The sequence below is a fragment of the Emys orbicularis genome, chromosome 1 (genome assembly GCF_028017835.1).
Source record: "Emys orbicularis isolate rEmyOrb1 chromosome 1, rEmyOrb1.hap1, whole genome shotgun sequence".
NCBI lineage: Eukaryota > Metazoa > Chordata > Testudines > Emydidae > Emys > Emys orbicularis.
Genome location: NC_088683.1, coordinates 60,688,134 through 60,703,033, shown reverse-complemented (window position 1 = coordinate 60,703,033; position 14,900 = coordinate 60,688,134). Strand labels below are relative to the sequence as shown.

At 40.4% G+C, this 14,900-nt stretch overlaps 1 protein-coding gene across 2 annotated transcripts in view; it reads left to right on the top strand.

Annotated features, from left to right (window-relative positions):
* Positions 1–220: 220 nt before the first annotated feature.
* The window catches only part of SCAF11 (SR-related CTD associated factor 11), a 67,028-nt gene continuing 52,348 nt past the window's right edge, over positions 221–14,900 (top strand). For both annotated transcript variants that reach the window (XM_065399666.1, XM_065399659.1), the window contains exon 1: positions 221–397. The gene's annotated coding sequence lies outside the window, so the exon portion shown is untranslated. The remainder of the gene's footprint in view (positions 398–14,900) is intronic.

Here is a 14,900-nt window from a genome sequence, read left to right as displayed (position 1 = left end):
GGCGCGCGGGGGCCTGGTTGGAGGCGTCTCGTTGTCAGGTTGCGCCGCCCGCCGCCACGCTGTTCATCTGTCGCAAAAGGCGGTTGGGCAGCGCCGCCGCGCGGCTTCCGTGGGTGCTGCGCAGTCGCCGCCGCGCACTGACATGTGGCTGGGGAGCCGCTGAGGAGCGAGCGGAGCAGGCGGCGGTGGCGCAGCGCGCTCGGAGCCCGCCCCTCCTCTCGCGGAGCCTTTAGGCCGGGGACGAGTTCCGGGCTTCAGCCGCGGAGAAGCGACCGCGGCGGCTCCCGGAAGCCCCGAGGCGGAGCCTCCATGTTGGGGAAGCTGGCAGCGCGGCAGTGACCGGGCCCTGTGGGGACGCGGGGCCTCTACGGCCGGAGCCTCCGATCCTTGGCGCCAGGTACGCCCGGGGGGGCGGCAGCCCGAGGAGGGTCTGGGGGCCTCTTAGGGCCTGGGGAGCACTTGTGCGGTGTCGCGTTTCCTGGGACGCTGGTTCCCGGAGAGGGGGCGCAGGCGGCGGGACTCTCGGCAGCTCCCATGTTACAAGTGAAAGTAGTTTGAGCCGGTTCCTCCCGGTGGGGCTGCGGGGCGACTCCCCAGTCCTGTATCGGAGGCGGCAGCCCGGCTCCGCGGGGCCTTCACCTCAACTCGAAGCCCACCGGAGAGTTACGGTCTCTCTAGTTCCCCCTCGCCGGGGCAGCAGGCGGGATTTGGTGCCCAGCCCGCTGCGCCCCCTCCCCTCCCGCCGTGGGTGGAGACTGACGCGAGCCGATCGGATCAAGGGTTTAAACCCAAACGTGACAGGCCGTTGTCCTGCAGGCGCTGGGCTCGGGCGCGCTGCGCTACTTGGGCCCTTACCGGCTGGCTGCGCATCTCCCCGGGGCAAGAGGGAAAACAAAGGGGACCAGCGGCTGGAGTAACTGAGCTCCCGAGTCCCCGGGCCAGCGCCGGCCTCTGAGCCTGCTCCCGGGCAGTGCTCCTCGTCGTCCCCACTCCGCCAGCATCCGGGGAAAGCTTTTGTTACACAAAAACAAACCACTAAAACAAATCCCGACTATACGTAATCGAGATAGGCACGGACCAAGCTTTGTTAAAATCGCATGTGTACAGCAGTCCCGTGTACTGAGCTAAATGTTGCTCCCGTTCGAGTCGGTCAAAATCTTATCTAGATCACTTTTGTAATAAAATGTCTGGATACAAGCTTTCTGTATTGGCATCACCATATCAGCACATTGCATTCAGGCACCAAGAATTAGATTAAAACCTGAAATTGTAGTAAAGTTAAAAGGAGGGACTTGGGATTTATTATGCTGGAGTAAATCAGGAGTAATTTGTCATTGGAATTACACTGGGGTAAAACTGGTAGTGAGGAAAATTTGACCCTTAAATCAGTGAGACTTTATACTTGAGTTTTGGAGGGATTGTAGTGGTGGTCAGCCAATGTCCTATATTTTATTTTATTTTTGCTTGATATCCATTAAAAGAATGTTGTTGGACAGAGGAGGCCCCAGGTTTAAATGTACATATATATTTCACATTCTCTAATATTAATAAAAGTAACAGTAGTATTTTATGCTTATTTAAAATTGAGAGTAATTTTCAGAGACTTTAAAATCTGCAGTGTTTGTACTACAGATGCTATGAACCTAAATATCCAAGAAGAGCAAAATACAGAAAGTAAATAGTGAAAAGTAAGGTAACTCTTTCTTTTGTGTTTAGTAATCTTATGTGGTATTAGTGTAATTGGTAAGGAAGCTTCTTTTAAATATAAATAGACACTACCCATACAGTTCATTTGTGAATTTTCTGTACTCCTTCACTGCTTATTGGAAAACAGGTTTTTGTGCTTTATATAGATTTTAATTAATATGTATTTATATTACAATAGTGCCCAAAGGTTGGGTGCCATTGTGCAGATATAATAAATGACAGCTCCTGCCCCCAAAGCGTTTACTTTCTAAGAATTATCTGGGATGGAGGGTCCAGTGCAACTTGACTTTTTTTTAAAAAAGCTTCATGCTAAATATAAGATTCTTAATTGCAGCAATAAAACTTTATATTTAAGTTAAAATTTAAAGATTCAGCTGAAATTTTAAGTGGAATGTAGCACAGTGCAAACTTTGATATCAGGTATAGCAGTCCAATAGTTGCATTACAGTTAAGGTTGAAAAATACTTATATTATGCTATTTTCTAGGTTCTTAGAACTTTCTGAAAAGATTAGCCTTTGGGCTCTTATCATTTTGGGATTTTACCATTTAAAAAAAAACAAATTTCAGAAACTTTTTTCTTTGAACTTTTTCATTTTAGAAGTTCAGTGAGGAATGAATTCTCGAGAGAAGAGAGGTTTCAGAGGGATAGCTGTGTTAGTCTGTATCACCAAAAACAATGAGGGGTGCCACAAGGACTCCTCGGTGTTTTTGCGAGAGAAGAAAATTAGTGCAACTCTCATACATGAAAAGAACAGGAGTACTTGTGGCACCTTAGAGACTAACAAATTTGTTAGTCTCTAAGGTGCCACAAGTACTCCTGTTCTTTTTGCGGATACAGACTAACATGGCTGCTACTCTGAAACCTCTCAAACATGGTATGGCTCTTTGCTTACTAGTAATGTGAGCCCTGATCCCATATATACATCCTCACAGATTCAGCTGCAGCACTTGGGAGCACTGTTTTGCTAGCTTATACATATACTTGGTTATCTGCACATTGAAATAACCAATTACATGTACATAATTGCATATGCAAATAAATCTATAATCAGTTATTGTTCATGTAATGCATATGCAACATGAAATGAAACTATATCACGTGTATAAGTGGGTCAAATGTGGTTCCTGTAAGGGACTAGAACTTATATATTTCCTAACTTTTTTGTGTAAATGCCTAAATATAACATTGCATTATTGTATTTTTTTACCTTCTAATTATCTGATTGGACTACAGAATTGTCTCTGTGATATTCTACACAGTTTCACTTTAAAGATAGATAAAAGTTATATAAAATCAACAGAACTTTATTTACCAGTTATCTCAGCAGTTTTATAGCTTTTTAGGACTTTTATATCAGTGAGTTGATATTCAGTAAGTCTAAAAAGAGCCCAGGGGACTAACTCAATTATTTTTTTGCACAACCACAGCATCATTCATATGTGATCATTAACACATTTGGCTTTTAACACACCTTTTTCTTAAGGGGATTTAGCTTTTAAGGGAAAGACACCTAACTTAGGGCTAGCATATACTACCGGGCTACATCAGTGCAGCTGCACCGATGCAGCTGCGCTGCTCTAGCGTGTCTGGTGAAGACTTGCTATGCCGACGGGAGAAACGAGAGGGGCAAGCTATGTAGGCAGGAGAGCATCTCTCACCAACATAGCATGGTGTAGATACTGCTTTAAGTCAATGTAATTTACGTCGCTCGGGGGGGGGGGGGTGGCTTTTTCACACTCTGAGGGATGTAACTTGCATCAACTTAAGTGGTAGTGTAGACAAACCTTTATCAGAGTGGTACTGTTTGATGCCTACACCTAAAACTTAGGTCATCTTAACGGTATAGCTCACAGTTGCGAAAAATTTCACGCCCTGTCAGACATAGTTAGGTTGACTTACTTCCCCCCTCACTCCCAGTGCCTTTGTAGATGCAGCTAGGTCGAATGAAGAGGTGGATTACCTATGTCAACGGAAAAATCCATCCCATCGATGTACGAAATGTCTACGCTATTGTTGCAGTGCTGTGGCTATGCTGCTATATTGCAGACATACCCTAAAAGAGTTCAAGCTTCCTGTAAGGACGAAGAGTGGAGTAAATCCTTACCTGCCCTTCCCTTCATATCTAAGTAATAACCTTGGCAACAGTAATTAAAATATCAGGATCTTGAGATGAAATGACAAATTAATATCACTAACTAAAATGTACTTGAATTTTATTTTGTAGGGATATGAAGTATTCTAACTCATCTTGTACTAATTATTGTGAAATTATATTTGGAAGCTTAAAAATGGGAAAGTTAGTTTGTGCCCTCTTTGGTTGCTTTATGAAGTATAAAGAAGCCTTGAAAAATATTTTTCAAATTCTTTTTCCACTTGTCTTTTACCTTAGAAATACCATGAAACACAAGTTTTGTCTTTCCTTTTTTTACTAATGGTCTCCTTGGAGGAGACCCTGGAAGTGGATTGGGAGCTTCCACAGTCTTTTACTTAAAGAGGTCACAGTGTTAAATCTTTAACAAAGATATCTTTCTTCTCAGTTGTGATGTGTATTAACAAAAACAAACAAGAGCCTGAATAAAAGTTCTTCCCTTTTCAGTGGCTCAGGTTTCACTCATTTGGTACTTGTAATGTTATCTTAAAAGTTATCCAGATATACATAGTCTTCCGGGGAAAAAATAGGATAACAAGATCTGAATTTCCTGTGTGTGTATGTGTTAAAACAGAAAATCCTCCCAAATCCCTACTCCCAAATGGTCTTAAAAGTAAGAAACAAAACTCTTTAGACATTATAAAGAAGTAAACATAGTCATCCATTTTTTCTTCTTGTGTGAGGTATCTTTAAGGCTGAGAGCCAGTTCATTCTAAACTTCTTTGGAAACTTTTCAAATGTTCTCAGGACTGTCACTGTATTTACTACTTGAACATTTTCAGGCACAATATATTAGGATTGTATCCCATTAGTCTAAAACTATAAACATTGAAACTTATTAGATGAATGTTAATCTAATATTTATATGGTGTCTTCACAATCTGTGTTTATAGGGCAGTGGTTATCATGGTACCTGTGTGTATCAGAAATGTGACTTCATATTTGTTGGGATTTTAGTTCAGTAAATTTTGAGCATAGACTTCTATTCATTTGTTTTAGAAAGGCAGAAAGTAATTTCTGCTCAGGATATGTCTGGTTACAGACCACCATATTTAGTTGTTACAAGGATGACTGGATGTACATGGAAAATTATAAATTATGAAGAATTCACCTTCAGTATTCTGTGGGAAATTGAGAAGTCTGGAATTTTTTAAAGAAATCACTTCAAATGTATGAAAATACTTAAAGATAATTTATCCAACAATTAATTTGATGTGTAATTTTAAATAAAATAAGCTCTATTTCACTCACTTTTTTTTTTTTTTTAAATCCTTCCTCAACAGGGGTTCCATTCCCTCTCAGGGCGGGGGGGAGTGCAATACCTTTGCCGAAAGTGTGGTAGATGCACTTGGGCCATGTCCACTGGGTTTCTTATTAGTGTAGTTCAGTGGTTCTCAACCTATTTACCATTGTGGCTGCACATGGAGCTCTCTATGTGTTATGTGTAGGGCTCCGTGCCTGTCACGGATTCTGGGCGGCCCCGGTCAGTGGTTGGCGAGTGGCCGGAGCAGCCACTGCTTGGGCAGCCCCCAGGGTGTAGGAATACCATGTACCCAAGCAACCGTAGCTATGTCAGTGTGTGCATTCTTCCATCAACATAGTTGCGTCCACACTGGGTGTTAGTTCAGCATAGCTACAGAGCTATGGGGTGTGTTTTTTCACACCCCTGGTCCATGTAGCCATGTTGACATAATCTTTAAGTGTACACAAGGTCTTTCTTGCAGACTTGGGAAGACAGCACTGAATTGGTTCACATTTAGAAACTTATTTCACAACTATAAAGACAAAACAAAAAAAAGTTTGTAATTAACAATGCATATATTTTTTTACAGAACACTGCAGACACCATTAAGCATAGAAGAGATCATGGGAGAGACCTTAAAATAATTTCCACTATCTGTATTTTCAGTGGCCTGTAGTAAATTCAGTGATCGATTACTTTTCATTACCAGCAAGTGGAGCGATGGAAACTGTTGTACTGTTTATTGAGGCTTATTGATGTTTCTTCTGATTATTTTTTATGGCAGTTTTGCCTGATTTCTTTTGTTTTTGGAACTTGTTTTTGGAATTCCTTCACTAGTTCTGTTCATTTAGTTGGGCTGTGCTTTGGGAAGTGTATAGGATAAAGTACGTTCATGTTACTTGGGAAATTGGTCCATTTTCAGTATCAGGCATATTGGACGCACTGGTTAGTTGATGCACCCATTATTTAAGTGCGGGCTAATTTTCATGGTGGGAACAGGTATGTTTTACATGATAAAATACACATACTTACAGTGACTAAGCGAGCTTATAATAAAAACATTGCTTAAGGTTAGCAGTCAGAAGTAATCTTCCTTAAAATCCCCCTAGATGGAGTTACTATAAGGTGGGGGCATAACTGGTTGGAAAACCGTTCCCAGAGAGTAGTTATCAGTGGTTCACAGTCATTCTGGAAGGGCATAATGAGTGGGGTCCCGCAGGGATCAATTCTGAGTCCTGTTCTGTTCAGGGGGGAGGGATAGCTCAGTGGTTTGAGCATTGGTCTGCTAAACCCAGGGTTGTGAGCTCAATCCTTGAGGGGGCCGTTTAGGGAACTGGGGTAAAAATCTGTCTGGGGATTGGTCCTGCTTTGAGCAGGGGGTTGGACTAGATGACCTCCTGAGGTCCCTTCCAACCCTGATATTCTATGATTCTATGAATATCTTCATCAATGATTTAGATAATGGCACAGAGCAGCAGTTCTCAACCAGTGGTCCGAGGTCCCCTGGGGACCACGAGCAGGCTTCAGGGGGCCCACCGAGCAGGGCCAGCATTAAACTCACTGGGGTCCAAGGCAGAAAGCCGAAGCCCCGCCACCCCAAGCCCTGCCACTTGGAGCTGAAGCCTGAGCAACTTAGCTTCCCTGGGCCCCCTGTGGTGTGGGGCCCCAGGCAGTTGCCCTGCTTGCTACCCCCTAATGCTGGCCCTGGCTTTTATATGCAGAAAAACAGTTGTTGTAGCACAGGTGGGCTGTGGAATTTTAATAGCATGTTGGGGGCGGGGGGTGAATTAAAAAGGTTTAGAATCCCTGGCATAGAGAGTACACTTATAAAGTTTGTGGAAGATACCAAGCTGGGAGGGGTTGCAAGTGCTTTGGAAAATAGGATTATAATTCAAAATGATCTGGACAAACTGGAGAAATGGTCTGAAGTAAATCGGATGAAATTCAATAAGGGCAAATGCAAAGTACTCCACTTAGGAAGGAACGGTCAGTTACACACATACAAAATGGGAAATGACTGTCTAGGAACAAGTACTGCAGAAAGGGCTCTGAGGGTCATGGTGGACGACAAGCTAAATACGAGTCAACAGTGTAACACTGTTGCAAAAAAAGCGAACATCATTCTGGGATGTATTAGCAGGAGTGTTGTAAGCAAGACATGAGAAGTAATTCTTCTGCTCTACGCCACGCTGGTTAGGCCTCAACTGGAGTACTGTGACCAGGTCTGGGCGCCACATTTCAGGAAAGACGTGGACAAATTGGAGAAAGTCCAGAGAAGAGCAACAAAAATGATTAAAGGTCTAGAAAACATGATCTATGAGGGAAGATTGAAAAAAATGGGGTTTTTTTAGTCTGGAAAAGAGAAGATGGAGGGGACATAAGTTTTCAAGTACATAAAAAATTGTTACAAGGAGCAGGTAGAAAAATTGTTCTTAACCTCTGAGAATAGGACAAGAAGCAATGGGCTTAAATTGCAGCAAGGGAGGTTTAGGTTGGACATTAGGAAAAACTTTCTAACTGTCAGGGAGGTTAAGCACTAGAATAAATTCCCTAGGGAAGTTGTGGAATCTCCATCTTTGGAGATTTTTAAGAGCAGGTTAGACAAACACCTGTCAGGGATGGTCTAGATAATACTTAGTCCTGCCATGAACGCAGGGGACTGGACTAGATGACCTCTCGAGGTCCCTTCCAGTTCTATGATTCTAAACCTCTCAGTGAATAACCCCTCAAAAATACTTTGATAAACACATAACATTACTACTTTTTCCAGAAGGTCAGAAGACTTGGTTTTTACCTGGCCAGTTGTTGGATCCTTTTCATTTGTACAGACTGGAGGTTTTGGTTGTTTTGGTCTTCCATGTAGGACTTTTCCCCTAGTCTGGTTGCATGCGTGCATACTTTAAAAGAGCTGAAAGTGAAAGTTTGGCCCACAGCTTGGAACATGGACCCACCAGAGTGTATGTCTGTATGGTATCCCAATTCATGCTTATTTAGCCCCCTCAGCAAGGAGGTGATGGCAGTGTATTTTGTTTTTGTAACACTGCAACCCATGTCTCCTATTTTAAAAACCACCTATGATCCCCCATACACATGCATAGAACTCAGGGCAGAAGAACATTTTCTCAGTACTATCCACTGGAATATCTAAGAAGTAGCATTGCCCTCAAGTGGCTGCATTTCTCCTTACTCTACAGGCAATTGAGTGTTACCTTATCAACTGTATTAATAAACACTGATAGATCGAATATTGACACGGACAACTAATATTCATTTGTTACCTGGAGGACATGAACACTTAAATTTCAGTCTCTGTGGAGTTATTTCTCCAATGCTACTACTATTTTTTGACTAAAAACTCGCCTTTTAAATGTGATCCTCCCTCAAAAATAATACCCAGGACTGAACCTACTGGCCCAGGAAATGAGACAACTCAATACCGATGCCTATCAATGTTATCCTAGAAAGGAAGACTTCAAATATATTGACATTGGTCTGATAGTCATCAATCTCCACTGTATATTTTATTTATGATGGACCAAGTACTCCCCAGAGCCACCTTCGCCCTGGAAGGACATGGATCCAAAGTACATGTTGTGGAATAAAGTTCTCCTAGTCTCTACAGAGACTTCGATAGCAATGCAGACAAAAACTGAAGCATCAGAGTTTTGGTATTTGTCTTTCTACACATTGCTCTGCCATCACAGAAGCAGAGAACTTTACCTGAAAGTTTTAATCTACAAAATAAATTTATTTCCTGTGGCACAGTCTTGAATCAGCTGCTGAAAAGAGACAGCCTGTGTTAATCAGTCTGGCCTGCACCCAGGACAAATCCACTATCTTTGCCTTTTTCCCAGCCACTGCATAAAAATTTGAAAAGTTTTCAAAGCAGTTTATCAACTTTGGCACAAAACTTCTGCCACTGGGTTTTTCTTTTGCCTGCTTAATTTGTCACTTGTAATCCACAAACGGTGGTGACCCATAAGGATATGTAGTGAAGAAAACATCTAGGAAAAGCTCATGTCAAGTCCTATAAAACCATCAGTAGCAATGGTCTGCTAGAGGATTGATATTCTCTTTCAGGGCAGGGTGGAGTGATTTAAATCACCAAGTGGAAAGCCTTGATTTTAAATCAGTTTCCATTTATACTTCAGTTATTTTCCTCAGAAAGATGCATTCTCATACAACCATTAAAATGTTGATTTACAAATAAATAGAGCTTTTACACTAGATTTGGTACATCTTTTTGCTATCTAGAAGGGCACGCTATAAGTGTTAATTTATTTAAGCAATTAATATTTTCAGATTGTTATTGTACATTATTAGTACATTGGAAAATGGCGAATGATATTGCTCATTTACTAGATAATTAACTTTTTGCTCATGATCTGTGGCAAACTGCATTAGGATGGGAGCTGGAATTTAATTAAACACACAAACCAGCATATAACATTTATTTTTACTAAACAAAACAACCTTAGATGTTTTGGATACCTAATCTTATCAAAACATGTTTCACATTTACAACTTAATGATTTATTAAATAGAGGGTTTAACAGTAATCAGTTAAATAAATTGATTATTTCAGGTTAGCCTGGGAAAATTTTCAAATATGGCTACGTGAAAGTGACTGGAACTTGAGTTCCTATGCACCTAAGTCTCTTGAAAATGAGACCGTCTTCTAAGCCCTTTACACTTTTAAAACTAGAGTATCTTGTGTCTCCTCCTCCCTCTCGTTTTTATTCATACACAGGAAGAGAGAGACAAGTTTTCCTGCTTTTTCAACTCCCAATAGATTTCTTAACTTTGATAGAATATTTTCTTCATTTGGACTAATTCATTTGGTGCCTACAGAAGAGGCTACTATTGTCAAACACTGATTTAAAGCTTCAACAGTTTCTGGTTCCAGATGCTTAGCTAGTTACTTCCACCAGTTCAGGGGTTGGACTTCCTTTAAAATATAGTCAGCAAACATGTCTTGCTTGAATGGTTCACTTCCAGCTCTGAAATCTATTGTGGTTGGCATGATTGATGTATGATTATTAGATGCTCCTGTCATAGCAGCATCTTCTTCAGCAGTTAGGCAACTACCCTGGAACTTTGAGTTGAGAATATTGGCAAGAAAATGAAGTGGAGTAGGTACTTGATCCATCCGCTTCTCTACTGCCTGCAATTTAACTTTGTTGGTGGATATTTCTTTCGTCAGTGTCTCTTGAAGTTCTTTCCAAATTTCAACAGCATCAGAAGTACAGCAGCAATCTTTCTGCAATTTGTTCAAGGCTATGGAAATAGACTTCAGTATATTCAGCATGTTTTCTACATTTCTTTTTAGTTGACTACTTTGGCTGTGATAGTGCCAGGTTTTTTGTCACTTTTTTCTTCACAAATACTCATCAGAATAGTCCAGTTCTTAATAAATAGGTCAAAACAGTCAACCATTGAATTCCATCATACGTCTTGCGGAAGAATTAGTTTGGATCCTCCTGCTCTCCTCAGTGAAGCTGAAACAAAATGGCTGTTACAGAAGTATTTTTGCGTGCCAGCAGAACATGCACAAACACCTTCCCTGGAACAGACAGCAAGGTGATCGGCCTGTAGCTCTTGCGTTCACTGCACTGTCCCTTGCTCTTATAAAGTGAGATCACAATACCGTCCTTCCAGGCGGTTGGCAAGGTTCCAGTTCTCCACACCAGATGAAAGATGGCCAGAAGTGATTCCGCTTTAGGGTCAATAGTGCGTTTTAGCAGCTCTTGCGGGATGCCATCAGCACTCGCTGCGCATCTGTCTTTTCAGTTTACAGGTGGTGCACTTCATAGAATCATAGAATATCAGGGTTGGAAGGGATCTCAGGAGGTCATCTAGTCCAACCCCCTGCTCAAAGCAGGACCAATTCCCAACTAAATCATCCCAGCCAGGGCTTTGTCAAGCCTGACCTTAAAAACCTCTAAGGAAGGAGATTCCACCACCTCCCTAGGTAACCCATTCCAGTGCTTCACCACCCTCCTAGTGAAAAAGTTTTTCCTAATATCCAACCTAAACCTCCCCCACTGCAACTTGAGACCATTACTCCTTGTTCTGTCGTCAGGTACCACTGAGAACAGTCTAGATCCACTTCACTTCATCCAATGTTGGTGCATCAGTACAAGTGTCTGGGTCTGGAACTGCCGTGGCTGCCAGGTCGTCCTGCTCTGAGCAGGCAGCAGTTGAAAGGTGGTTCAGGGCACTGTGATAATGTTCCATCCAGCGTGAGAGGATGTCATCATCCGATTTACGTGGATGGCTTTGGCTGTTCAGGATGCCGTTTGTAGCGACTATCTCCTGACCACTGAGGTTGCAGATCACGCAAGAATGCTGGCTTTAAGTTGCTCCTGGCTAAGCCAAATTCAACATCATCTGCCACTTGGTTATAATGCCTCGCCAATGCAGGGGGTGCTAACCAAAACATTGTCTGGTTTGGTTGCACAGCTCAGCTCTAACACTATGTTAAGTTTGTGCAGGCCACATTCTTTTATACATTTTTTTTTTTTAATGTAATAATTTTTTTCCATCTCTGAATCTGGCTTTCTTCTACAGATTTCTGTTATCCCCATCACAATGCTATCTAGTCACTAACCGGCTTCTGTTAATAATAAGTGAGTAGCTAAATACTGAAGTATACTTCTGGGTTGACTACCTACAGTTCCCCTTTCAGCAATTTGTGCAAAAGTCCAATGAAGTATTCTTTAGATTTGAATGGAACAAATCAGTATGCTCTTTTATTAATAACAAGTGAAAGTGTCATTCATGATATGTGCATTCTGTCCATTTGTGGTTATAGGATGGGAGTGTGTTTAGTTTAGCCTTCTATCAAGCTGAAATCCTGTATGTTGAATGGTGATTGTTCTGGACTTTTCCTAAGATTTGAATAAACTTTGTTAAGCAGATGAGCTAGGTCATGGATACTGAAAGAATTGCTGTTAAGTAATCGTCATCTGGCAGATATATACTGGAACCTCCTTGAATTAATATTCTTGTAAATATTCATTATAAAGTACCTAATGATTCACCAATGAGATCCTTTATAAGTTAATTTTGTCTTATTTCAAATGTGTTGCTACATAAAACAGTAGCTTCTTAAATTATTTTAGAAAGTCAAATAAGGCATTTTACATGCCAAAGCTAGAGTTCGGGGTTCTTGGAATACATCTATAGCTTCCCACCTCTGTACTATAAATTTTTACTAAATTTAAATGTTGTTTTATACCATTCACAATTAAAACTTTCTTTCTTAAAAACAAACAAACAAACACAAAAACCAACAACTCAGACATATCCTGGGCCCTTATTGAGGGCTAAGTACGTAGCCAGTTTTGCAGCCTTAAAATTCAACTGTTTTTGAATTATCACAGTGCAAGGTGAATGACAAGTTGGCACAATTAAAAATGGCTCTTCACATTCTAATGTTCAAGCAACAGAAGACATTTCCAAAGCATCTTTTGGGCTGATTGGGTTACCTAAATGTTGAGTTACCAATTAATTGTTTGGATGCATCCTAACTGCATGTTCTGGGGAGGCAGTTTGTGCCCCCTCCCTTTTTTAACATTTAAATAGATATCAAGAGATATTCAGAGTTGCCACAGTTGATTTTGATGATGGAAGGGATATTAAACCTTGTGCTTCAGGGTTTAAGCCAATCTCTAACTATGAGACCTATATTATCCCATATCTGCCTACTGCAGGGTTCTTACATGTTCCTCTGAAGCGTATGGTTCTGGCCACCGTTGGAGACAGGATACTGGCTTGGATGGACTTTGGATCTGATCCAGTCTGGCAATTCCTGTGTTCCTAAATTCTTAGTGTTGGCATCGTCCTGGTCCATCATTTGTTTTGCACATGCTATGGTTAGCTGCCTTTTTTTTTTTTTTTAGACAGCCCACAAACTACTTAAGAATGGGAATCCGACACAGATTATCTCTTTAGGAAAGGGGTCTTTTATCTCTTAATTTATCTGAAAATAATCTTTTGCAAGATTCTCACTAGCCTGCCCTACTTCTGCTGTTTGGAAGGAAATCTCTTGGAATATTGCTTTTATCGCTGTAGCTGGCTGGTTGTTGTCCTAGTCTGAACACATCTTTACAGAAGTATGCTTATTTAGGTGAATATTTATGTAGGTGAATAGTTACAAATTTGCCTATTCTAGAGACTCTAGCGAAACTGTATAATTTTATCTTGAAAAGTGACTGAGCGGCTAAATGAATTCCATGTTTGTGTCAATGATTTCCATATCACTTTTTGTCAGCCTACCAGTAAAAAGATAGCTTTCCCATTTGACAACTTTGAAACCTAAACATGGAATCTGAAAGTCTTTAGTTTTTGCTGATATCAGTAATAACAACTCAGGCCAAATTCACCATCAGTTACATATGTGTAACTCAATGTGGTCCGCTTGGTAGCACAAGTGTAATAGCAGAACTCGGCCTTATATTTTGAATGTGGTGGATTCTATTTGATTCAGGAATCAGAATAAACCTAGATGGCTTTTAGTGTCAAGGAATATGGTTCAGTTTTTATAGTCCTTTTTTGTAGCAGAAGCACAAAAGATTTATAAAAACAAAACTGAACTAGTGGAAAAATATGGTGTCAACATATGCATTGTCAGTACTCTATAAAGATGTTTTACTTAAACCAGTGCAAAACCTCTTCTTGCTTTGGTTTAAGAGTGGCTTATTTCAATTTATACTAAACCAGATTTAGCCTGTTTTAAACTGATACTAGATTGTTCAGACCCTTTTGCACCTATTTAACTAAATCGGTTTAAAATCACACCTTAAGTTAAACTGATGCAATCCTGTATGTAGGAAAGCCCTTAGAGCAAGTTGGAGCATCCGGGGGAGAAGTTCTCTTCAGTCATTATCTCTCACTTCATATAAATGAACTACATGGTTAAAGATTTCATTAGTTTATCGTTGGTCACACCTGGTTATACTCATCAAAAACAGATACAATCTTTTGGGTGTAGATGTACGAGTCTTGACTGCATCCAAAGCACCTCCAGTTTTTTTCTTTATTTTATCTGATTTATTTCTACACCACTGCAACTTTATGGTAACGATTTTAATAGTTTAGGATATTCAAATGTGTAACTCTTTAACAACTCAAACTCTGATCCCTTCTGCCTGTTCAGTAATATGTATTGTGCTGTGTAGTGTTTAATGCCTTAATAGATTTGTAATGTAACTAACTTATGGATGTTCTAATTTGTCCTAACTCCCTTATCTAAACCATAACACGTTTACATAGTTTTACCATTTAGCTATTTCAAAAATAAATGTAAATGGCCACGCTAGTGAATATTTTTAGATGTATAAGATCATGCTTAGAAATACAGTAACCACAATTTCATTTTATTTCTTAGGGAATATATATATGTGGCTTGGTGTTGATACATTTGGATGTATGTATCTTTGGGGCTTTATTCCTCATGATGAAAGTGAAACATCTGGAACTGTACCTGGGTACCTTATTTTCAAAAAGAATTTATTGACACGTGTCAAATAAATTTGTCTTGCATTAAGACAGAGACTGGAATTTTCTTTTGAAATCCAGCCTAAATCTCAAAATTTGAAATTTATAAACAGCTATTTTAAAGCTAAAATAGCTCATATTTAAGTGGTGGAAAACATTCTTGCTCAGTTATCTGAAAAATTGTTAACTTCATCAAACTATGCCCACAATTCATCTCTAGACTGAGATTAAACAAGAAATTACATGCCAAAAGGTAACTTCTACAGAAAGTTTATAAGCACCTGAAAAAGCATCTTCT